We start from the raw sequence: 24,389 nt of genomic DNA, 5'->3' as shown, positions 1-24,389 counted from the left end.
AACCCCCAAGTGTTTCACTAAAGTTTATACTGCCCAGGCGTGAAAATAAAAAATCCTATTTTGTGCCCACAAAAATGATTGTTTAGTCCCCAATTTTTAATTTTCCCAAGCGTAACAGGAGAAATTGGACCCCAAAAGTTGTTGTCCAATTTGTCCTGAGTATGCTGGTACCCCATATGTGGGAGAAAACTACTGTTTGGGCACACGTTGGGGCTCAGAAGGGAAGAAGTGACGCTTTGGAATGCAGACTTTGATGGAATGGTCTGCGGGCGTCATGTTCCGTTTGCAGAGCCCCTGACGTGGTTAAACAGTAGAAACCCCCAACAAGTGACCCCAGTTTGGAAACTAGACCCCCAAGGAGCTTATCTAGATATGTGGTGAGAACTTTGAACCCCCAAGTGTTTCACTAAAGTTTATACTGCCCAGGCGTGAAAATAAAAAATCCTATTTTGTGCCCACAAAAATGATCATTTAGTCCCCAATTTTTAATTTTCCCAAGCATAACAGGAGAAATTGGACCCCAAAAGTTGTTGTCCAATTTGTCCTGAGTACTCTGGTACCCCATATGTGGGAGAAAACTACTGTTTGGGCACATGTCGGGGCTCAGAAGGGAAGAAGTGACGCCAAAAGTTGTTGTCCAATTTTTCCTGAGTACGCTGGTCCCCATATGTGGGAAAAAACTGTTTAGGCACACGTCAGGGATCGGAAGGGAGTTACGTTTTGGAATGCAGACTTAGATGGAATGGTCTGCGGGCGTCATTTTCCATTTGCAGAGCCCCTGATGTGCCTAAACAGTAAAAAAACCCACAAGTGACATTGTTTTGGAAACTAGACCCCCAAGGAACTTATCTAGATGTACCCCAACTAATCTAATGTTTCCGATAAAGTAATTTAGTAGTGCATTGAGGTGTGGTTCAATTTGAAGCAATCCTTCATACACAGGCCAGGTTTTTCGGGGCAGGTGTCGCATTGATAAATGGTGTCCTTGCGTATTCCGTTTTTGTAACACACTCGGCACCTTTTTTGCGATTTTCCTTTTTTTCCAGTTTGCGGGACCTCCCCCCGGGAAATGCTGACCTGGTACAATACGAGCACCTTCAGTTCCGGAAGTTCTGGGGCCTGCTCCTTCCAGAGTGCCAAACATCAGGGCCTTAACCACTACCTCCTGGAACTCAAGGTACGACGTATCGGTGTGGTGTGCACATTGTGACAGCAGCAATGCGTTGAGCATTGCCAATTGGACGATGTGCACGGCCAGCTTTTTGTACCACACCTTGGCCTTTCTCAAAGCATTGGAGGAGTTGATCATAGTGATCAACGCCCCCCATGCTTTTGTTGTACCCCAGCACACATTCAGGTTTGCTGACCTGTGCAGAGGTACCCCGTACAGTGCTGAGGGCGCTGCCATCACCGTGTATGGTGGTCAAGAGAAGGACATCCCTCTTGTCCTTGTACTTGACCACCAGCAGGTGGTCGCTACATTGGGCCCTGCTCTCACTTTTTCGGAGCATCTGCCCAAGTAGCGTCTTCGGGAGGCCTTTCTGATTTTTGCGGACAGTTCCGCAAGCTGCAGTACCTCGCGCAGAGAGGGATTTGTAGAGTGGGATGCTGGTATAAAAGTTACCAGTGTAGAGGTGATAACCTTTATCCAGCAGTGGGTGCACCAAATCCCACACAATTTTCCCACTCACTCCCAGGACAGGACATTCAGGGGGTTCAATCCTGGTGTCCTTTCCTTCGTACACTCCAAACCTGTGGGTGTACCCTGAGGTACTCTCACACAGCTTATAGAGTTTGATTCCATACCTGGCCCTCTTACTGGGCAGGTATTGATGGAATCCGAGCCTGCCCTTAAAATGGACCAAGGACTCATCCACGCAGATGTTCCTTTGGGGCACGTACACTTCAGCAAACTTTTTTGTTGAAGTGTTCGATGACCGGCCGAACTTTGAACAGACGGTCAAAGTTGAGGTCATTTCGTGCGGGACACTGTGCATTATCATTATAATGCAGAAACTTGTGGATGGCCTGAAAACGCGTCCGGACCATGACCATTCGGAACACTGGAGTGTTGTATAAAATATCAACACTCCAATATTGCCGAATTTCAGGCTTCTTCAGGATACCCATGTGGAGGACCATGCCCCAAAACTGTGTCATTTCAACTGTGTCCACAGGAGACCAGTTAGTATAGGATGAACACGGGTTTTGCTCCAAAAATTGCCGAGCGTACAAATTAGTTTGTTCCACCATGAGGTTAGCAAAATCCTCAGAGAAAAAGACTTTGAAAAAGTCAATTTCTCTGAGGCCGGTGGTGTCAAACTTGATTCCTGATTCTGCCACAAAATCAGGAATCAGTGGCTCGTAATTTTTGGGGGGCGAGGTCCACACAGGGTCTGCTGAATCAGCTGCGGGCATGGTGGGCGCTGCCTCATCTGTCCTGTATCATCTGCGTGGTGGTTCCGCAGGACCCGAGGAGGAAGATGAGGAGGGGGAAGAGGAAGAGGATGAAGAATCCGAAAAATAAAGAAAAGTCGGATTGTCATCCTCACTATCAGTGTCGGAGGCAAGTAAAGCATATGCCTCCTCCATTGAATAGCGTTGGGAGGAACGTGATGGGCGGGACATTTTTTTGTGTAAATATGGTGCTTGGGTGTACTTTATTTATAACTGTGTATGTGGTGGGGGGCTAGTGATTGGTGCACACTATCCTGTAAGAAAAAGCTAAAAGGAAATGGGGAGCAAAATAACTGTGAAAAAAGTCTAAAGCAGCAGGTCCTAGATATGATAAGTGAACGGCGTCACTTATCAAAATTTAGTGGCTGCTGGATGTGTGTGCGGAGGTGGCACAAAGGGGGCTAAGGAAAAAAAAGCGAGCATGAGTTTTGATCGGTGAACTGCGTCACCGATCAACGCTCGGCGGCTGCACACGGAGGTGGCACAAAAGTGGGATGGAGGGGGGTAAAAATAGGAGGATGGGGGGATTGGGGTGGATGAAGAGAGATTGGGCAGGAATCAACAATTAGGGTTGTAGTTAGGTGGCACAAAGGGGGTGAAAAAAATGAAAAACGACAGGCACAAGCTTGGATAAGTGACGTGTCTCACTTATCCAAGTTTTGCGGCTGCGGGATGTGTGTGCGGAGGTGGCGCAAAGGGGGCTAAGGAAAAAAAGCGAGCATGAGTGTTGATCGGTGAACTGCATCACCGATTAACACTCGGCGGCTGCGCACGGAGGTGGCGCAAAAGTGGGGTGGAGGGGGGGTAAAAATAGGGGGAAGGGGGATTGGGGTGGATGAAGAGAAATTGGGCAGGGATCAACAGTTAGGGTTGTAGTTAGGCGGCACAAAGGGGGGTGAAAAAATGAAAAACGGCAGGCACAAGCTTGGATAAGTGACGTATGTCACTTATCCAAGTTTTGCGTCTGCGGGATGTGTGTGCGGAGGTGGCGCAAAGGGGGCCACCAATCAACGCTCGGCGGCTGCGCACGGAGGCGGCGCAAAAGGGGGGTGGAGGGGGGTAAAAGGGAGGTGAAGGGGGTAAAAGGGGGGGTGAAGATAGATTGGGCAGGGGATCAGGGATCAATTAACACTTACAGTTGTAGTGTTCTTTCTTCTTTCTTCTGCAGGGATTGTGATGCTACAAGCTGTGGCACCACAATACCCAGCACAGAAGCTCTTGCTGCGTCCGACCTCTCTGCAGGAATCCTCAGCTAGTGAGGACCCCTGCAGACAGGTCAGAGGCAGGTCAGGGGCAGGTCACAGAGCGGTCACATCGCTGCTGTGACCTGTCATTGGTGGGATCGAATGATTACATCGATGTCACCAATCCCTGCTCTGCCTGATGACCATGGTAACTGCCTAGGATCGGAGCTCACAGCTCCAATTCCTAGGCAGGTCATGGCCAGGTCATCAACAGGGCACAGAGCGGTCACAGCATGACCGCAGCTGTGCCCTGTGGCTGGCGCGATCTCCGATCTAATCGATCGCGCCAGCCACTTCCTGCAGGCCCTGCTGGGCCTGTCCTAGGCTCCGGCCTAGGATCAGTGTTATTACAGCTTCGGGTCAGTACCGGCAGGGCACAGCAGCGATATTGCGCCGCTGTGAGCTGCGATTGGCGTAATCGATTAGATCGGCGATCGCGCCAATCTGGGGGCTTTTCTCCGGTGCCTGGCGTACTCGATCCTAGCCTAGGATCCTGTTGTTTCAGCCAATCTGATTGGCTGAAACAAAGAGAAGTGCTGTGATTGGCTGTTCTGAATTGAACAGCCAATCACATCTCACAGAGGAGCGGGCCAGGGCGGAGACTGCCCGGGATGCCGAGGCCATCTATCCTGAAGATGGCGTCGGCATTTTAATGTGATGTCGCATTAAAGGGCATGACGTAATATTCCGTCCATGGGACTTAGGTCCCAGGTCACATGGACGGAAAGGGGTTAAAAGAAAAAAAACGCTTCTGCGGCAGGCAGCTGCCGGCCTTGGCACCTGCACTGCAGCATAATGGCGATCTCCGAGAGCTACTACTGCGCAGGTGCCATCTTGGAGGAGTATTTTTTTTTTCCTCCAGCAAGATGGTGCCGCCAGCGCCTGTGCAACAGCAGATATAGGATCTCTGTACAAATCGATAGCTGCTACTGTGCAGGTGTGGCGGGCGCCATTTTCAAAATTACTTTTTTTTCCCTCGCTCAAGTAAATCTTTAAAAGGGATTAAGTGCACAGTAACCATGCATTTATGCTGCAGCGCAGGTGCCACGGCCGACACCTGCCTGCAGAAACGTTTTTTTTTTAATTCAGTATGTGACGGTATTCTTTATGCAAACTAGGGGGCAGGTCAATGAGAGATCAGTGACTTGTCAACAGTCTGCATTATCAATATCCAATCAGAGCACCACATCCACCAACCCCCTTAGGACACAAGCATAGCATTTACACAAAACTAAAAGTAAAGATTAAGAAACAGCCACAAGATGGATTTCATTAACCAAGGTATTATTTTATTTAGTATAATGGCGCCGAGATCACCAGCGACATTATACAAAGTAGATCTGTAAACTGTGTTCCAAATTATTATGCAAAAAGAGTTTAGGAGTGATAAGGTTAGAATTTTTTTGTTTATCATTTAAACTCATTGAATGTGATGTGTGTCAGGCCTCTTTATATCACTGAAAGCAATTGCAGATACCTGTGCAAATTAGTTTGGCAGGTGTGTCCAAATAAAGGCAAGACTACTTAAGAAGGCTGTTCCACATTATTAAGCAGTCTACATTTTTTGCCAAAATGGGAAAGAAAAAGGACGTGTCGGCTGCTGAGAAGCAACAAATTGTGGAGTATTTAGGTCAAGGCATGACTACAATAAACATTGCCAAGACACTTCATCGTGATCATCGCACAATCAAGAAGTATGTAGCTGATTCCCAGCACACACGTGTGCGTGCTGATAAGGAAAAATTGAGGACTCTTTCCAACAGGCAATTGCATCAGGTTAAAAGAGCAGCTGCAAAAATGCCTTGTCATAGCAGCAGACAAATTTTTGAAGCTGCTGGTGCCTCCAACGTCCCCCGAACAACAAGATGCAGGGTCCTTCAGAGGTTTGCAGCTGTGCGTAAGCCATCCTGTCGACCACCTCTATCCACTGCACACAAGCAGAAACGGCTCCAGTGGGCTAAACTATACATGAAGACTGACTTCCAAACTGTATTGTTCACCGATGAGTGCCGTGCAACGCTCGATGGTCCAGATGGATGGAGTGGAGGACGGCTGGTTGATGGACACCCCATGAAAACACGGCTAAGGCGCCAACAAGGAGGAGGTGGAGTAATGTTTTGGGCTGGAATCATGGGGAGAGAGATTGTCAGCCCCTTTAGGAACCCTGACGGGGTAAAGATGAACTCCATAATCTATGTGGAGTTTCTAAAACAGCACTTCCTGCCATGGTTCAAGAGGAAGAACCGTGCTTTCCGCAGCAAGATCATTTTCATGCATGATAATGCACCGTCTCATACTGCAAATAACACATCTGCATCTCTGGCTGCTATGGGCATAAAAGAGGACAAACTTATGGTGTAGCCACCATCTTCCCCTGACCTGAATCCCATTGAGAACCTCTGGAGCATCATCAAAAGAAGTGTCTATGATGGCGGGAGGCAGTTCACATCTAAGCAACAGCTCTGGGAGGGTATTCTGTCCACATGCAAAACAACTGAAGCACAAACCATCCAAAAACTGACAAATTCAATGGACGAGAGAGGTCAGAAGCTTCTTTCGAACAAAGGGTCCTATGTGCAAATGTAACATCACCTAGAATAAAGTATTGACTTGAAAACTGTTTGATTTCATTTTGTAATTAGCTGATAATGCTTATAATTTCACAATTGACCATTTTTTTGTTCAAAATAAAAATAAAAAGGTTGAAAACTCTGCTGTGCATAATAATTTGGAACATGCATTTTGAGTGTTTCTTATTTTTAAAAATATACTGTTTTCATAGGCAGTTTGTTCAAAAACATTGCAATTATACTAGAATATTAGATGAATGGAAAATAACAATGACTGCAATTCATATAGTTAATTTAGAGAAAATATGAGGAAATATTTTTTGCATAATAATTTGGAACACAGTGTATATACAGTAGTATATATTATATAGTGCATAATTTAAGCATACATGTAACACAATGACTCATCAATGATGTCTCTAGTTCAAGTCCTTCATATTCGCTTTTCTTCTTCATGCAGCGCAGACAGCTATCAGTTCTTCCAGCCAGGACTTGTCTGTGCAGAAAATCAAACACAGTTATGTAGAGCACCGCTTTCACAGCACATTTCCCACAACTTTTACACTATGCCATATGAAGAAAAAAGCAACATAGTGCCACCCTGCATAGTAACAGGACCTCATTCCATTGAAAACAGTATCCTCAAAAATAATATCCCTAAATTAGCCCCTACAGTAATAATGTCCCATATCCTGGCTCCTTCCAGTAATAATATCCTATTTCCTGGCCGCATATAAATTCCTGGCCCCTTGTGTCTCATTTCTGGCCCTCTTGTGTCTCATTCCTGACCCCCATGTGTCTCTTTCCTGGCCCCCATGTGTCTCATTTCTGGCCCCCATATGTCTCATTCCTGGCCCCCTTGTGTTTCATTCCTGGCTCCCATGTGTTTCATTCGTGGCTCCCATGTGTCTCATTTCTAGACCCCATGGGTCTCATTTCTGGCCCTCAAGGGTCTCATTCCTGCCCTCCATGTGTCTCATTCCGGCCCCCATGTGTCTCATTTCTGGCCCCCGTATATCTGTTCCCCATACCTGGCCAAGGTCCATCAGAGTTGTCTTCCTTTTTGATATGTGCCATGGATGTGCCGGCACATGGCAATGACTTCAAATGTTGGCAACATGCGCTCCAACATCTGCTGCCGGCCTCTGATTGGCTGGCGGCTGTTATCTATTAGCTGGTGGCTTCCTGCACGGCAATATAGTTCAACTGAATGTGCGCCCAGCATTCTCTTGAATACTAAAACGGCCCAACTCACCACTGCCCTAGGAGCCCGGTGAGCAGGAGCCAAAAAGGGGTGCCCGGCGGTCTCATCCAGACACCAGTAAGAATGGTAAAGGCCTGATGGTGGCACTGGCTGCGTCCTGTAAATGCCGCTGTCCAATAGCTCATCATAGTGCACAATTCCACCTGCTTTGGAGGTGGAAATGAGCCCTCTTACCTCTTGGAACCCTGTGCAGCTGCATAGGTTGCACCAATGATATGTCCGCACTGGTGGACAGAGTTAAGCTCTGATGTTGGCTGTTCGAGGCAAATGATAGTAGAATATCACAGGATTGGATTAATCTGCCAATAAGTGTTTAATGTCTCCACAGCGCCACCATAGGAGAAATGGAGATATTACACAGTGCTCATTCATATGATTTGTTTGCTTGTAGGACAGGGCTGATGTTATAACAACTTTAACCGCCCAAAGTGGCCAACAGATAAGGATCCTAAACAGAGGACCCCCTGTATTAAAAAATTACCCAATAGTAAACAAAAAAATTATTGACCTGGCCACCATTCTATGTCCAAGGGAGACCCACAAGTAATACTTCATGATATTATTATTAATCCTCATATTCTTAATAATGTGCCAAACAACAGACTTATCTCCACCACATTGACAAGCCCAAGCAATGAAGGCATTTGCTTAATTTACTCTTGAGCTATAATACCAGACTGAGAGCTCTGAACCTGCCCGCTAAATGTGTAAAAGGGAGCAGCGCTGCGCTACATTCCTCACTACCACGTGAAGCCCTCAGAAATCCATTTGCAGAGAGGTGAGGAGTCAAGTGTGAATGAAGATGAAGCACTTTACACCTAAATCAGCTTGTCTTTTAGCAATAAACAAGCCAGGATGCCGTCTAAACAATTTGTCTATTTCTTAAGATGATGCAGCAAGAAGATTTAAGAAGCCAGAGTAATTATAAATATAAATCCTACATATGATTGGATAGCAATAAAGACTTATTCCTATAATGGATTTATAGGGCCTATTGCACTATTTTCCAAAATTGGCTGACATTATTTTTTCATCAGATGTGTCAATGATGGCTCTGGGGCAATTTAAATCCCCATTGATTGCAATGGTGCTGCATACCTCGTCAAGTGCTTGAATGATTAGCTAGGAGTTTGGTTACATGGGTGACTTATAGACCCCCTAGTCGAAACATTTTTAATGACAAACCCCTTCAGTTCCATATTGACTGTTTGTAAACATTGGCATTAATTGCAGCTGTTGAGCTGTGGTGGTCTTCAGAAAAGTAAAAGTGTAGGGTTATCTACAATCAGCCCTTTCCCATTCATGGTTAAGTCTATTACAGTCAATATAACATGTCGGGAGATCCTCATTGAAAGAGCTAAACCAAGAATGAAAAGTTCAAGAATGTGTGTTAAGAAATGCTGTATGACTACATGACCTTTCCTGAGCTGTCCAAATCATATCATGAGTGACAAAATGTTATATCTAAACCTCCATGTGCCCCGCAGACCAATCACAGCTGGTCAATGAAGATGTCTACACCAGGAAGGCAGCTACAAGACATCCATACAGCCATAATGAGACATACTGTAAGTGTTGTATAACTCTCCCAGATACATTTTTCATCAATGATATTCCTTATTCTTGAATGCAACAATTGAAACCTGAGACAATATCTCCATTTGGGAATGATGACCTGCTTTCAAGTCTGGAAGTTAACAAACCTCTGAAGATGGCCATGCACTTCCCACATCTCATCTAACTTGCTCTTTGACAATCTACAATCTGGCTTCCGCCCCCATCATTCCACTGAGACAGCCCTGACCAAAATAACCAACGACCTACATACAGCCAAAGCTAACGGACAATACTCTATACTCCTGCTTCTAGACCTGTCCTCTGCTTTTCACACAGTTGACCACTGCCTCTTACTCAGAGGCGTAGATAAGGTTTTGGTTCAGGGGGGCGAAGCTTCTGAGTGGGCCCCTAACCAGGTAACCTTGATTACAACTGGGTGACACACCCTAATAGTGGAGGAGAACCTCAGCAGAGGACCGCCAATATTGATATTACCGCCATATAGTCAGTGGTAGATACCAGTCCTACAGAACATATAAGTGATTACAGCAGAGTTACAGATGGTGACTTACACATTTCACTTCTCATATTTTCAGCACTGTCACCAATGGGACTATTCCCAACTCCTCATTCTGTTGATACCCCAATGCTGAGCCGCTGCTGCCATGTGTCCCTATTACTGCACCTGATACCCCAATGCTGAGCCGCTGCTGCTATGTGTCCCTATTACTGCACTTGATACCACAATGCTGAGCCTCTGCTGCCATATGTGTCCCTATTACTACACCTGATACCCCAATACTGAGCCGCTGCTGCCGTATGTGTCCATATTACTTCACCTCATACCCCAATGCTGAGCCACTGCTGCATGTGTCCCTATTACTGCACCTGATACCCCAATGCTGAGCCGCTGCTGCCGTATGTGTCCCTATTACTGCACCTGATACCCCAATACTGAGCAACTGCTGCCGTATGTGTCCTTATTACTGCACCTGATACCACAATGCTGAGCCGCTGCTGCCGTATGTGTCTCTATTACTGCACCTGATACCACAATGCTGAGCCACTGCTGCCGTATGTGTCCCTATTACTGCACCTGATACCCCAATGCTGAGCCGCTGCTGCCGTATGTGTCCCCATTACTGCACCTGATTCCCCAATGCTGAGCCGCTGCTGCCATGTGTCCCTATTACTGCACCTCATACCCCAATACTGAGCTGCTGCTGCCGTATGTGTCCCTATTACTGCACCTGATACCCCAATGCTCAGCCGCTGCTGCCGTATGTGTCCCTATTACTGCACCTGATACCCCAATGCTGAGCCGCTGCTGCCGTATGTGTACCTATTACTGCACCTGATACCCCAATGCTGAGCCGCTGCTGCTGTATGTGTCCCTATTACTGCACCTGATACCCTAATGCTGAGCTGCTGCTGCCGTATGTGTCCCTATTACTGCACCTGATACCCCAATACTGAGCCGCTGCTGCCATATGTGTCCCTATTACTGCACCTGATACCCCAATGCTGAGCCGCTGCTGCCTTGTGTCCCTATTACTGCACCTGATACCCCAATACTGAGCCACTGCTGCTGTATATGTCCCTATTACTGCACCTGATACCCCAATGCTGAGCCTCTGCTGCCATATGTGTCCCTATTACTACACCTGATACCCCAATGCTGAGCCACTGCTGCATGTGTCCCTATTACTGCACCTGATACCCCAATGCTGAGCCACTGCTGCCGTATGTGTCCCTATTACTGCACCTGATACCACAATGCTGAGCCGCTGCTGCCGTATGTGCCCCTATTACTTCACCTGATACCCCAATGCTGAGCCACTGCTGCATGTGTCCCTATTACTGCACCTGATACCCCAATGCTGAGCCACTGCTGCCGTATGTGTCCCTATTACTGCACTTGATACCACAATGCTGAGCCGCTGCTGCCGTATGTGTCCCTATTACTGCACCTGATACCACAATGCTGAGCCACTGCTGCCGTATGTGTCCCTATTACTGCACCTGATACCCCAATGCTGAGCCTCTGCTGCCGTATGTGTTCCTATTACTGCACCTGATACCCCAATGCTGAGCCGCTGCTGCCATGTGTCCCTATTACTGCACCTGATACCCCAGTGCTAAGCCACTGCTGCCGTATTTGTCCTTATTACTGCACCTGATACCCCAATACTGAGCCACTGCTGCAGTATGTGTTCCTATTACTGCACCTGATACCCCAATGCTGAGCCACTGCTGCCGTATGTGTCCCTATTACTGCACCTGATACCCCAATGCTGAGCCGCTGCTGCCATGTGTCCCTATTACTGCACCTGATACCCCAATACTGAGCCGCTGCTGCCGTATGTGTCCCTATTACTGCACCTGATATCCCAATGCTGAGCCACTGCTGCAGTATGTGTCCCTATTACTGCACCTGATACCCCAATGCTGAGCCGCTGCTGCCGTATGTGTCCCTATTACTGCACCTGATACCCCAATGCTGAGCCGCTGCTGCCGTATGTGTCCCTATTACTGCACCTGATACCCCAATAATGAGTTACTGCTGCCGTATGTGTCCCTATTACTGCACCTGATACCCCAATACTGAGCCGCTGCTGCCGTATGTGTCCCTATTACTGCACCTGATACCCCAATAATGAGTTGCTGCTGCCGTATGTGTCCCTATTACTGCACCTGATACCCCAATACTGAGCCGCTGCTGCCATATGTGTCCCTATTACTGCACCTGATACCCCAATAATGAGTTGCTGCTGCCGTATGTGTCCCTATTACTGCACCTGCTGTGTGGTTCTGTGTGACCTCTAAATTCTAAAGCAACCCTCTAGAATATAGTAATGCCTGGTTGAAAGTGCCCTAGAAAACAGTGCCCACATTTTGTCCCCTAGGAAGTAATACTGCCATTTGTGCACCTTTGACAGTCACAGTAACCTGAGTTCTCCTATAGCAATAAGTGCCCACTTTACATTTAATAATGTCCCAAGTCTCCCCCTAGTACAGCTCCCCTATACACAGTATAATGCTCTCTTATACAGTCTAATAAAATGACAATTTGGGCAAAACATTGGCGTTTAGCAAGCGTTTTTAGCTTGCAGAATGCTTGCGCTTTTCCAAGTGATTTGAAGCATCGCTTGGAAAACTGATTGACAGGTTGGTCACACTTGTCAAGCATAGTGCTTGAAAAGTGTAACCAACTTTTTACTATTGATGCTGCCTATGCGGCGTCAATAGTGAAAGATAGAACGTTAAAAATAATTTAAAAAATAAAAAAGTGATATACTTACCCTCTGACGGCCCCCCAGAGTCCTCAGCGATGGTCCCGGTACGTTCCGCAATGCATCCCTGGGAACGGAACGTACCGGGAGCTTTGCTGAGGACTCCGGGGGCCGACAGAGGGTAAGTATATCACTATTTTTAATTTTAATTCTATTTTCACAGGATTATTGTACCCAAGGCATGGAGGAGAGTATCCTCTCCTCCAGACCCTGGGTACCATCCTCACATGAAACGATCACTTTACGCATGGTGGGCATAGCCACATGCGGAAAGTGAGTATTTCAATGCATTCCGCCACGATTCCGCAGAAATAATGAACATGCTGCGGATTTTAACGCTATGCAATTCCGCAGCGGTAAAATCCACAGCATTGGCACAGCAACTGCGGAATCCCATAGGATTGCATGGAAATGCGTTTAAGCGTTTTTTTTAGTGTTTCAGCAGCTGCAAAAACGCGGTGGAAACGCTAAACAAACGCAACGTGGGCACACAGACTAATAATTACACGCCAGCACAAACAGCCGCTGAGATAAGGTGATCGATACACTGGTTTAACCCTCCCTCTATCTGCCAGGGAGGATGCGCCGCTTTCTCTGCACAGGTCAGTGACTGCAGCCATCAGTGTGATCTCTAGTTTGCACTTTTCCTGGTTTTCTCTCAGTCCCAAAGTGCAGTAAATTCACAGGCTAAGACAATGCATCGCCATATAGCGCATCAGTGACCGCTGCAAAGTGCCTGGAAACTACGTAACACGTAAGGAGAGCATCATGTAATGAACATTACACCCCAATAGCAGTAAGTTGTATGTATATATCCAAAGCAACAGATTAGACATATAAAATAGTAAATGACGTGCTAAGATACTCATCAGTCCACATGCTGTATGCAGAGTGTCCACTGGTCCTGGTACTGCTCCTCGGCTGTCAGGCTTCTCCTCGGGCAGGCAGAAGCAGACGAGTGCAGATGCAGACAGTGAGCCGAGCTCACAGGCAGATGCAGAGCCCTGCTGCATCCAGGCTGCTGCTGCTGCTGGAGCTGATGACTTCTCTGCAGCAGGGAGCTTTCAAGGAGAGCGCGCTCAGCCAGGATTGGGTGAGTGACCTCCCTTCCCCCTCTCCTCCACAGACTGCAGAAGAGTGGTCACATGACTCACTCCCTGCACTCTGATTGGAGGCCTGTCATTCCTTCTGTTAACTCCCTGTGATCAGGTTTTGTACCGTGCATGTTACTTAGATACATGCGCAGTACAAGCGCAGAGGAAATAAAAAATGATCATTGACCGGAGGCAGATCTGGGTGAGCCCCCTCAGATCGCAGGGCCCGGGGCGACCGCCCCCTCTGCCCCCCTGGTAGCTACGCTACTGCTCCTAATACAGATCCTCTCCTCCTTTGGCATCAAAGACCTCGCCCTATCCTGGATCTCCTCATACCTTTCCAACCACATATTCAGCGTCTCCCACTCCCACACTACCTCCTCATCCCACCCTCTCTCTGTTGGAGTCCCCCAAGGCTCTGTTCTAGGACCCCTACTCTTCTCAATCTACACACTTGGTCTGGGGCAACTCATAAAGTCCCATGGATTCCAATACCACCTTTATGCCAATTATACTCAGAGCTACCTCTCTGGCCCAGACATCACCTCTCTGCTCTCCAGAATCCCAGAGTGTCTATCAGCATATCCTCCTTCTTCTCCTCTCGCTTCCTCAAACTCAATGTGGATAAATCTGAACTGATCATCTTTCCCCCATCTCGCAGGTCTTCCTTACCTGACCTTTCTATAACAATTGACAACATCACGCTTTCCCCCGTACCGGAGGTCTGCTGCCTCGGAGTAACCCTTGACTCTGCCCTGTCCTTCAAACCGCACATCCAAGCTCTCTCCACTTCCTGTCACCTCCAGCTGAAAAATATTTCCAGAATCCGTCCCTTCCTCAACCTACTAAAATGCTTGTGCATGCCCTCATCATCTCCCACCTCAACTATTGCAACATCTTTTTCTGTGGTCTCCCTACTAATACCCTTGCACCTCTCCATTCCATCCTCAACTCTGCCGCCCGACTAATTCATCTCTCTCCTCGCTACTCCTCCACTTTTCCCCTTTGCAAATCTCTTCACTGGCTCCCATTCCCTCAGTGTATCCAGTTCAAATTACTAATACTGACCGACAAGGCCATCTACAACGTGTCTCCTCCATGCATCTCTGAACTAATCTCCCAATACCTTCCCTCACATAATCTCTGGTCCTCCCAAGACCTCCTTCCCTCCACCACAATTATTCGCTCCTCACCCAACTGCCTCCAAGACTTCTCCCGAATAGCCCCCATCCTCTGAAATTCTTTGCCCCAACATGTCTGACTATCAACCACACTCGGATCCTTCAGACGTAACCTGAAAACCCACCTCTTCAGGAAAGCCAACAGCCTGCAGTGATCCACGCTGCCTCCTCACCACTACTGGAGCTGCCGCCTCACCATCACTGGAACTGCTGCAACCCCCCAACCTACTGTCTCCTTCCCCACCATCCTGTAGCATGTAAGCCCGAAAGGGCAGGGTCCTCTCTCCCTCTAGATCAGTCTGTGATTGTTAGTTTGTTTGCTGAAAGTGATATCTGTAATCTGTATGCAACCCATTCTCATGTACAGCACCATGGAACCAATGGTGCTTTATAAATAAATAATAATAATAATAATAATAATAAAATGCACAACAAACTAGTCAAACATTTCCTCTTACTTTTGGTGTGTCCACTCTACCATTTAATGTGTGTGGGGGTGTACTTAGATGACTTAGCAGCTCTCGGGAGGAGAAGGAGCAGGCTGTTCAAGTTTATCATGCCAAAAAAAATGAGTGAAATGAATCTAAACTAACCAAATTCTCCTCAAAAATTGGGATTCTAGCTAATCCAAATTTTGGGGAATATAATGTCTGCAATTCCAGCTAAATGGTGATCAGTTGGATTCTGAAGGCCGGGAAAGAGTAAAAAAACAATAAACTCTTATACTTACCTCCTCTCATCCCTCCCACCACCACTACTCCTCTTACTCCAATTGACTTGGTTCCTCATCCATTTTATTGTCCCTGTGGTGTTCCATTGGCAAGTGGGTCTAGTAAGCTGCAGTGCCCATCGGAAGACCAAAAGTAAAGGAAAAAGGAAGAGGAGCAGTGACAGCGATAAAGACATAGGGAGGGTCTAGGAGACGTGAATATGAGAGTTTATTATTTTATTAATCCTTTCCCAACAGATTTAATTTGCACCAAATCTATTTAATGCAAATCAAATTTTCCCTATTAATCAAGTGAATCTGAATTGAATTTTAGGAAATTCAACAACTTTATGCATAATCCACTGTTTTGTCAGGGAATATAAGACGTCACCAGAGGTGTCTCACAGTGGCTTATTTCCTTCTCTCCATTAGAAGCTCATGCATTCTAAGCTAGGCTGGAGTCACACACAATGTTTAAAAAAATCGGTCCGATTTTTACGGTACAAAATCGCACAAAGGTTTCTTGTCCAGGGATCCGTCTGTCATCCGAATTTCCGGCGATGAACCGATTTTATTCGCATCTAAGCATCAAATTGACATCCAATGCCAATGCCTGATGCTCTTTCCTGTTGACCTGGAGAAGTCTTGCGATTTAATCGCAAATCACACGTGTGGTGCGTTTTCAATGCGATTTTTAATCGCATCCATAGACTTGCATTGGCGAATCCGATCGGAAAATCGGTGACAATCGCAGCATGCTGCGATTGTCTCGGTCCGAGGAACGGATCCGATAAAAAAACGGATGATGGGAGCAGCTCCATAGAATAACATAGGGATGACTGCAATGCGATTTTTTATCGCATTGCATTCATCCGATTTAATCGCTAGTGTGACCCCGGCCTTAAACTGTGCACACATGTCTAAACTAGGGATGCACAACAATTTTTGATCCAAGGGCCACATTGCCATACTAAATCAATCTCAAGGGCAGCAAAAAATGTAAAGGGTTACTTATATAAATACATCACCAGAACCAAGTTTTGAGGATTTGGTGAGATTCGGTTCCAAAAATAATAAGTGTGAACACACACTCACTTACACTGAGTTTTTGGAGCAGAAATTTACTAAATCCTCATCATATTTTCAAATCTCTAAATTTTGAGGAGTTTGAACTTTTAACATAGCCATGAAGCATGTTATGAATTGCCACATGTGTACAAGATAATAATCATTGTCAGCACATAAATGCAGCACCAGAACCACCTTCAGTACATGAATGCAGCTAAAGAACCACCGTCAGTAGTGGAATGTGTAAGATAAGCAGGAACGCAGGATGCAGTGACAGGATGCAGGCAGAGCAGGGGGTAACAGGTTTATTTACAGCGGAATACTAGACGCGGGGAGGTAAAAGGTTAAACAATATAAATGACAACGGATTTTGCAAGGTGAGATACAATGGTACAGTTAACGGGAGTTCAGTAGCAAGCATGTTAGGAAGTGATAAATCTGCAGCTCCGGCTGTATATGCAATTGCGCCGACAGCGGTTGGCGCAATGTCCTTTCAAGTGGGGCCAAGTAAATCACAATACCCTGTCTTCTGGTGAAAGTGGTAGGTCTCTGGTACCTTCCACTGCCCCTAGTCCATGTACTATAGCGGCTGAACAACGGTAAGGGCCACAGTCCTGTATGAGCCCAGAGTGGCTCTGCAAGTATATGCAGGCCAAGGCAAGTCACAAGTGTCTGAACCAAGATTTACTAGCACAGTCAGGGTGTAGGTTACGGTCACGCTACTGGTCTCTTTCTGGCGGCACACGCACGGTACTCATGATCCAAAAGTGTCTGGCTCCTGGCTTTATGTCGGTCACCGGGCACACACTGCCCGTCTCGCTCTCTGGTCTCCGTGGTTGGTAGGGGGTGACAGCGGTCGCTGGTCTATGTGGGGCTGCTGCTCCCCTCATGGAGCACTCCTCTCTCTCGCTGCTGCAACACCTGGCTCAGCTCTGCTCTGTGTGCATGGCTCTGCACGGCTCTGCTCTGCTGACATGGCTCTGCTCTGCTGGCACAGCTCTGCTCACATGGCTCTGCATGACTCTGTTCTGCTGGTGACAGGGGGTTCCTTCTATAAAGCCCATCACCACACCGTTACTCTCTGGTGGGGGTAGTACAACGTGCTGCTCACTGATCTGCACGCTGCTCTCTGCACTGCTCCCCACCAGGGCCAGACTGCTCCAATTCGTGCGCATTTTCCTTTTATGTGCCAGATGCGGTGCACCTTTTTTTGACTCTCCCCACCTCTCTGGGTCTGCAGGAAGGTCCCTCCCACTCAGGCTTCCCTCAGGCTGCCGGGGAAGGTCTGCCTCCTCAAAGCTGTCCCCCGGGTACGGAGAATGGAGCCTTTCTAGTTCCGGACCCGTCATGCAGGTACCCGCGGTCCGGTCAACCTCTTCACAAATGCAGTTCTAGAAACAGTGCCAGTACATGAATGCAGCACCAGAACCACTGTGAGTACATGAATGCATCAGAACCATCATTAGTACATGAAGGCAGTGCCACAACCACCGTCAGTACAAAAATCCAGCATCAGAAGCACAGTCAGTATATAAATAGAGCGCCAGAACCACAACCAGTACATGAATGCAGTACCAAAACAGCCATCAGTACATAAATGTAGTGCCAGAAACATAGTCAGTACATGTATAAAGCATCAAGCTTAGTACAGTGATCAATTGTAATGTATTACATGAACCTACAATTCCCAGTACATCCTTAATAACGGTAAGGAGATGCTGGGAGTTAACAGCTATTTAAATACAGATACAGGTGACATCATATCTGATCAGAGTCGTTCCCATCCCATTTGTCTCCATGTTGTACAAAGGTCATGTTGAAATTTCACCCCCAGAGCTTATCTCTCCAGACTTCCCTCCTCCAGTCTTCAGCAGTATTTCTTGACAAGGTGCTACTAAAAGTATCAGTATATTGCCTCATGAGTAAAAATATCTCCCATGCTGCACCCATGAATAAATATTGGTCCCTTAATGTACTTTCTGCACAAAATATTCCCCCACACTGCACTTCTCCATAATATCCCCCCCACATTGTCCCTCTCCATAATATTCCCTCCTTATTGTCCTTCTCATAATGTTCCCCCTCACTGTCCCTTTCCATAATATTCCCCTTACCCTGCCTCTCTCCATAATTTTCCTGACAAACTGCCCCTCTCCATAATATTCCCCCCACTCTGTTCCTTTTCATAATGTTCCCAACATTGCCATCTCTATAATATACCCTTCACACTGCACCTCTCCATAATATTTCCCCCAAACTTCCCCTCTCCTTAATTTCCCCCATAACATTCCACCCACACACTACCACTCTCCTCCGTAATATTCCCCCCCCCCACACTGTCCTTCTGCATAAAGTCATCCCCTACCGCACTGGCCCTCACTATACTGTGCCCCCTTTCACAATCAATGCCTCATTGCTCCATAATGTTCCCCATCGCTTCATAATGTACCCTATAGTAACACAAACTCTCCCCTTCACTCGGCCCCCTCATCTAAAATAATTTAATCTTTAATTATTTAATGTTCATTTCCTTCACGGAGCACTTATCGGTGCCACTGCGGAGTGAGCAGCAGTGTGATGACTTCAGCAGCGTGCTGACCTCATCACTATGCTGCATGCACGTCAGGGATGGGGCTGACGGTGATGCTCTGCCCCTGAGCCATCAGTGAGCTGTTTAAATGTATTCACTTCTAAAAGAAGAGGATGCATTTGAATAAAGGAAAGAGAAATCCGCTAACCATGTGTCCTGCGGGCCGCAGCAAACTCTTTGCAACAAACGCCCAGCAGGCTGTATGTTGTGTATGCCTGGTCTAAACGAATATCCATCAGAATAACCTTTAAATAAAGTGACTATTAGCTTTTTCCACTGTCCTCCTCATTGTTGACTGGTAGAAGGTTCAGAGGTAGCAGTCATACTCAAGCCCTGGTGCCCTAGGGAAGGGGTGCAAAAATGCCACTAAAATTACCTGTAGGTGGCACCAGAGAGACAATCTACTTTCTTTTGGAGTAGAGCTATTTTACATACTTTTTTCCCAAGAAGCTTTGCTCTACCAGCTGGATCTCCACAAGAAGATACAATACCTGCCAAGACCTTATGATATTAGTATTGCATTCTTACCTTCCAGGTATGTAGGACTTAGTTACATAGTTCATCATCTCAAGACCCTACCAGGAGTGTAACTATAGTGGGTGCAGAGGTTATAATTGTATCTGGGCCTTGAGCCTAGGGGCCCAAAATGTCTTTATGACTCATATGAATCAATATTAATAAAGAACCTGCTATTGGAGATTTACACTGGGGCCCATTGGCTTCAACTTACACCACTGATCCCTACCATCATCTTAAGCCCCTGCCTAGAAGGACAAGATTATGTGTCTGATAAGCCTTGGTTTCCTATTCAGCTCCCTCATTATGGTAGATATTGTATTTGCCTCACACACAGTAATAGAAGGATTACTCTTAGTGGTTATTTTCAGGTTTGATTTTCTCGGTTTGGTCAGCAGTAGGATAGACAGCATTAGTGTAAGTGTGCGATTACTGCAAAGCATCCTGGAAGACAGGAGAAATTTATGTTGTACACAGAGTAAAATGGAATGGAGTGCACCAAATCTACTGCGGGAGCCTCTTCAGAAACCATTACATCAAAATTGCTGTGACATGTGTCGTATGTCGTGAAAAATCTAGATTTGATAATGTTTTTATTCTAGAAGGTCACCAGCCCATGCAAATGACATTAAAAAAAGGAATGTATGCACCTACAGAACAGCGATAACCCCATAACAGTTGCTGCTAAATCTCTCAGCCAAATCTATATCTGGTTCCAAGACATAATTGGCACCAAGATTAAGATGAAGAAAGGGTACAAGATGGGCAGAAAAGTCACCTGCCCAATGAAGCGACGTCATCTCGCGCCCGCTAAGTCACAAGCAGAGGGGAATGATGGGAGAGGGAGCGTCATCTGACGCTCTCTCCTCCATCACTGCTTTCAACTGTATCGGCATCTATGATGCCGGTAAGTTGAATGCGCAATGCAGAGGTGGCAAAGCCAGGCCTCTCTTACTGACGGGCCCCATAGTGTGGCGTTATTAGCGGCATGCCACCCTCTGGGGGCCCCTGGAGGAGCAGGGGCCCTAGGCAGCTGCCTGGTCTGCCTGCCCCTAACGACGGCCCTGGCTCAATTCGATCTGGTGCCAAATGGTATAAAAGCACTGAACTTAATGTGATATAAAATGTAATAGGCTGAACTCTATCTGGTAGCCAGAAAAGTGTGCATCTTTCTCTCTGGTTGAAACACAAGAAGAAAACACAGAATGACAAATTTGCAAAAATACTCTGCAGTAAAAAAAATATGAGAGTAGTCAGCAAGTGCTGGTAAAAAGATGATAACAAATACAGGGAATTTAGTCGATACGTTTTTTGCAAAAAATGTATACCAAGCCACTCCACCTCATCACAGTAACCCTTAATGGAGCAGTCCCTATCTAATGTATTTAAAACCTGAACATATGAACAGTGTCTAAATGAACAGGATTCAGACAGGCGCTTCCTAGTGTGGGCACGTGGTGTAAGACGGCTCTTTATGTGCATGTCACACAAGAGAGGGGTGGGGTCTCCCAAACCATGCATAAGCAAGGAAAAAATGAATTAAAAACACATGTGACCTGCACAAATGTGAACAAGTCGGTCGGACAGTGTTCACACCACCCACTGACTGAAACACAAGAAGAAAACACAGAATGACAAATTTGCAAAAATACTCTGCAGTAAAAAATATGACAGTATTCAACAAGTGCTGGTAAAAAGATGATAACAAATACAGGGTATTTAGTCGATACGTTTTTCGCAAAAAAATGTATACCAAGCCACTTCACCTCGACGCGGTAACCATTAACGGAGCAGTCCCTATCTAATGTATATAAAACCTGAACATATGAACAGTGTCTAAATGAACAGGATTCAGACAAATTTAATTCATTTTTTCCTTGCTTATGCATGGTTTGGGAGACCCTACCCCTCTCTTGTGTGACATGCACATAAAGAGCCGTCTTACACCCCGTGCCCACACTAGGAAGCACCTGTCTGAATCCTGTTCATTTAGACACTGTTCATATGTTCAGGTTTTAAATACATTAGATAGGGACTGCTCCGTTAAGGGTTACCGTGACGAGGTGGAGAGGCTTTGTATACATTTTTTGCAAAAAACATATCGACTAAATACCCTGTATTTGTTATCATCTTTTTACCAGCACTTGCTGACTACTGTCATATTTTTTACTGCAGAGTATTTTTGCAAATTTATCATTCTGTGTTTTCTTCTTGTGTTTCAGTCAGTGGGTGGTGTGAACACTGTCCGGCCAACTTGTTCACATTTGTGCATGTCACATGTGTTTTTAATTCATCTTTCTCTCTGGTGCCAAAAATCATATGTTGAACTCCTGAAATTTCAGGGCCGCATAATGACAACAGTTAATACAGGGATCACCATTGACATTATACACAGGAGCTCTGTGTATAGTGTATTATGCACAGGTAATACAGGGATCACTAGTGCCATTATACACACGAGCTCTGTATATACTGTACAGATAATACAGTGATCACCAGTGACAATTTACACAGAAGCTATGTATATATTGTACAGGTAATACAGGGATCACCAGTGACATTACACACAGGAGCTCTGTACATAGTGCCAGTGTACAGGTAATACAGGGTTCACCAGTGACATTACACACAGGAGCTCGGCATATAGTGCCATTGTACAGGTAATACAGGGATCACTAGTGCCATTATACACAGGAGCTCTTAATAGAGATTACCAGTGCCATTACACACTGAAATTATACACAGGAGTTCTATATATAGTATCAGTGTACAGGTAAACAGGTTATGCAGTCATCACCAGTGCCATTATGCACAGGAGCTCTGTATATAGTGTATAGTGTACATGGATCACCAATGACATTATACACAGGAGCTCTGTATATAGTATTCACTGTGCAGTGTCAGTGTACTTGTAATACATTGACTCACCGGTGAAGTCTCTAGTTGAAGTCATTCATCTTTGCTTTAGCTCTTCATCCAGCGCAGGCTGCCATCACTTTATCCAGCAAGGACTCGTCTCTGTAGAAAATAACACACAGTTATCTAGAGAAGTGGTCCCCAAGCTTTTTTTTGCACCAGGGGCCGGCTTCAAGCAAGATCATTTTTCCATGGACCGGCAGGACGGGGTGTCTTGGGGCAGAGGTGGGGCTTTGGTCATGTGGGGGCAGGGCTATGGAGGGGGTTGTAGTTTAGTGCATAATTATCATTTAATTATGACATTTATAATGTGAATGTGACTCAACTCACCATAGGTTCAAAATGAGTGGGAGCACATGTAATCCCCCATATATAGCATGTTGGCCCCACACATAAAATCCCCCATATATAATGATAATAATAATAATAAATTTTATTTCTATAGCGCCGACATATTCCGCAGCACTTTAAATTTCAGAGGGGACTTGTACAGACAATAGACATTACAGCATAACAATAATCACATAGATCATAACAAATACCAAGAGGAATGAGGACCCTGCTCGCAAGCTTACTGTAGGAGTCAGATTTTGGCCATTACTAGGCAGGAATCTAGACCCTCACATTCTGCAGTCTCCTGCTCTTTGTCTAATGCAAAGGAGATTGCAGAGGAGATTGCTTTGCAGCAACTCTCTCCGGAGGCTAAGTCCTTCGTCCCTGCTTCTGAGCATGCTCAGGGGACGATCTCCCATTGGAGTTTGGGAGTCATGTGCTCAGGTCCCGCTCCAGATCTCATTGGTCCATCTCAGGGATCTGGAAGCCTCTGGAAGGTCCCGTTTGCTATAAAAAGCGCGCATGGCTGTTCTGCCATGCGCTAGTATAGTCATACTTGCTGCTGTGTGTATGTTGATGGAAGCATGATCTGGTGAATGACTCATTTGAAACCCCTTTCCTTGGATATTATGACTGTGTGTGGGATTGAGTTATTTAGCCAGTACCAGCGCCAGCGCGCCATTGCTCCAGGCACACTTGCTAGCGTCAGACATCGCGACAGCTGTTCAGCGGTGTCATTCTGCGGCACTATCCACGCCACGCTGCAGTAGTAGCTTATTTGGGCATCCGCGGTTGCGACGCTCGACACACTAATAGCTACGGTAGGTCTAGACGGACGTAGTACCGCCATCTTGGGCTACTCCTGTGACCGCATTACCGCGTGTGTTACTCTGAGTACCTGTGAAACAAACAGGCTCAGACTTATTGTGTTACTCTGAGTACCTGTGAAACTAACAGGCTCATACTTATTGTGGTTCTCTCTGTATTGCAGCTCTGTGAGTTAACAGAGATTGCCCTGTGTACTCGGGTGACGTCAAACCCTGTGCACACTACCGCCATATTGCTATGTCATCACCTAGCTGCGGTTTTTTCATCCACAGCACGGTGGACCCCGAGCGGCAAACACATTTTATTTATATTTTTATTTAGTGTGTTCTGCCGTTCATAACACTTACAATCTATGAGGAAAAAAAAGGGACACACGAAAGGTGGGTGGTAACAGTTGCCCTGATTGTATGGACCAGCCATAATGTTAAGTGTGTAACAGTACAGACACAGAGGGCTAATGGATGTATAAAGCATGCGGGAACATGATGCGGGGAACCTGGTTATGGTAAAAACTTTTGGCTGTGCCACACAGGGATAGATTAGGTTAATGTGTTGCGGCGGTAGTCCAGTCTGAATAAATAAGTTTTCAGGGCACGCTTAAAATTGTGGGGATTGGGGACTAATCGTATTGACCTGGGAAGTGCATTCCAAAGAATTGGCGCAGCACGTGTATAGTCTTGGAGACGGGAGTGGGAGGTTCTGATTATTGTGGATGCTAAGCTCAGGTCATCAGCAGAACGGAGGGCGCGGGTAGGATGGTATACTGAAA

Source organism: Dendrobates tinctorius, unplaced genomic scaffold, assembly GCF_039654945.1.
Source record: "Dendrobates tinctorius isolate UK_male_01 unplaced genomic scaffold, ASM3965494v1 ptg000014l, whole genome shotgun sequence".
In the NCBI taxonomy this organism is placed as follows: Eukaryota; Metazoa; Chordata; class Amphibia; order Anura; family Dendrobatidae; genus Dendrobates; species Dendrobates tinctorius.
The sequence above is the reverse complement of the archived record's forward strand: the minus strand, read 5'-3'. Positions refer to the sequence as shown.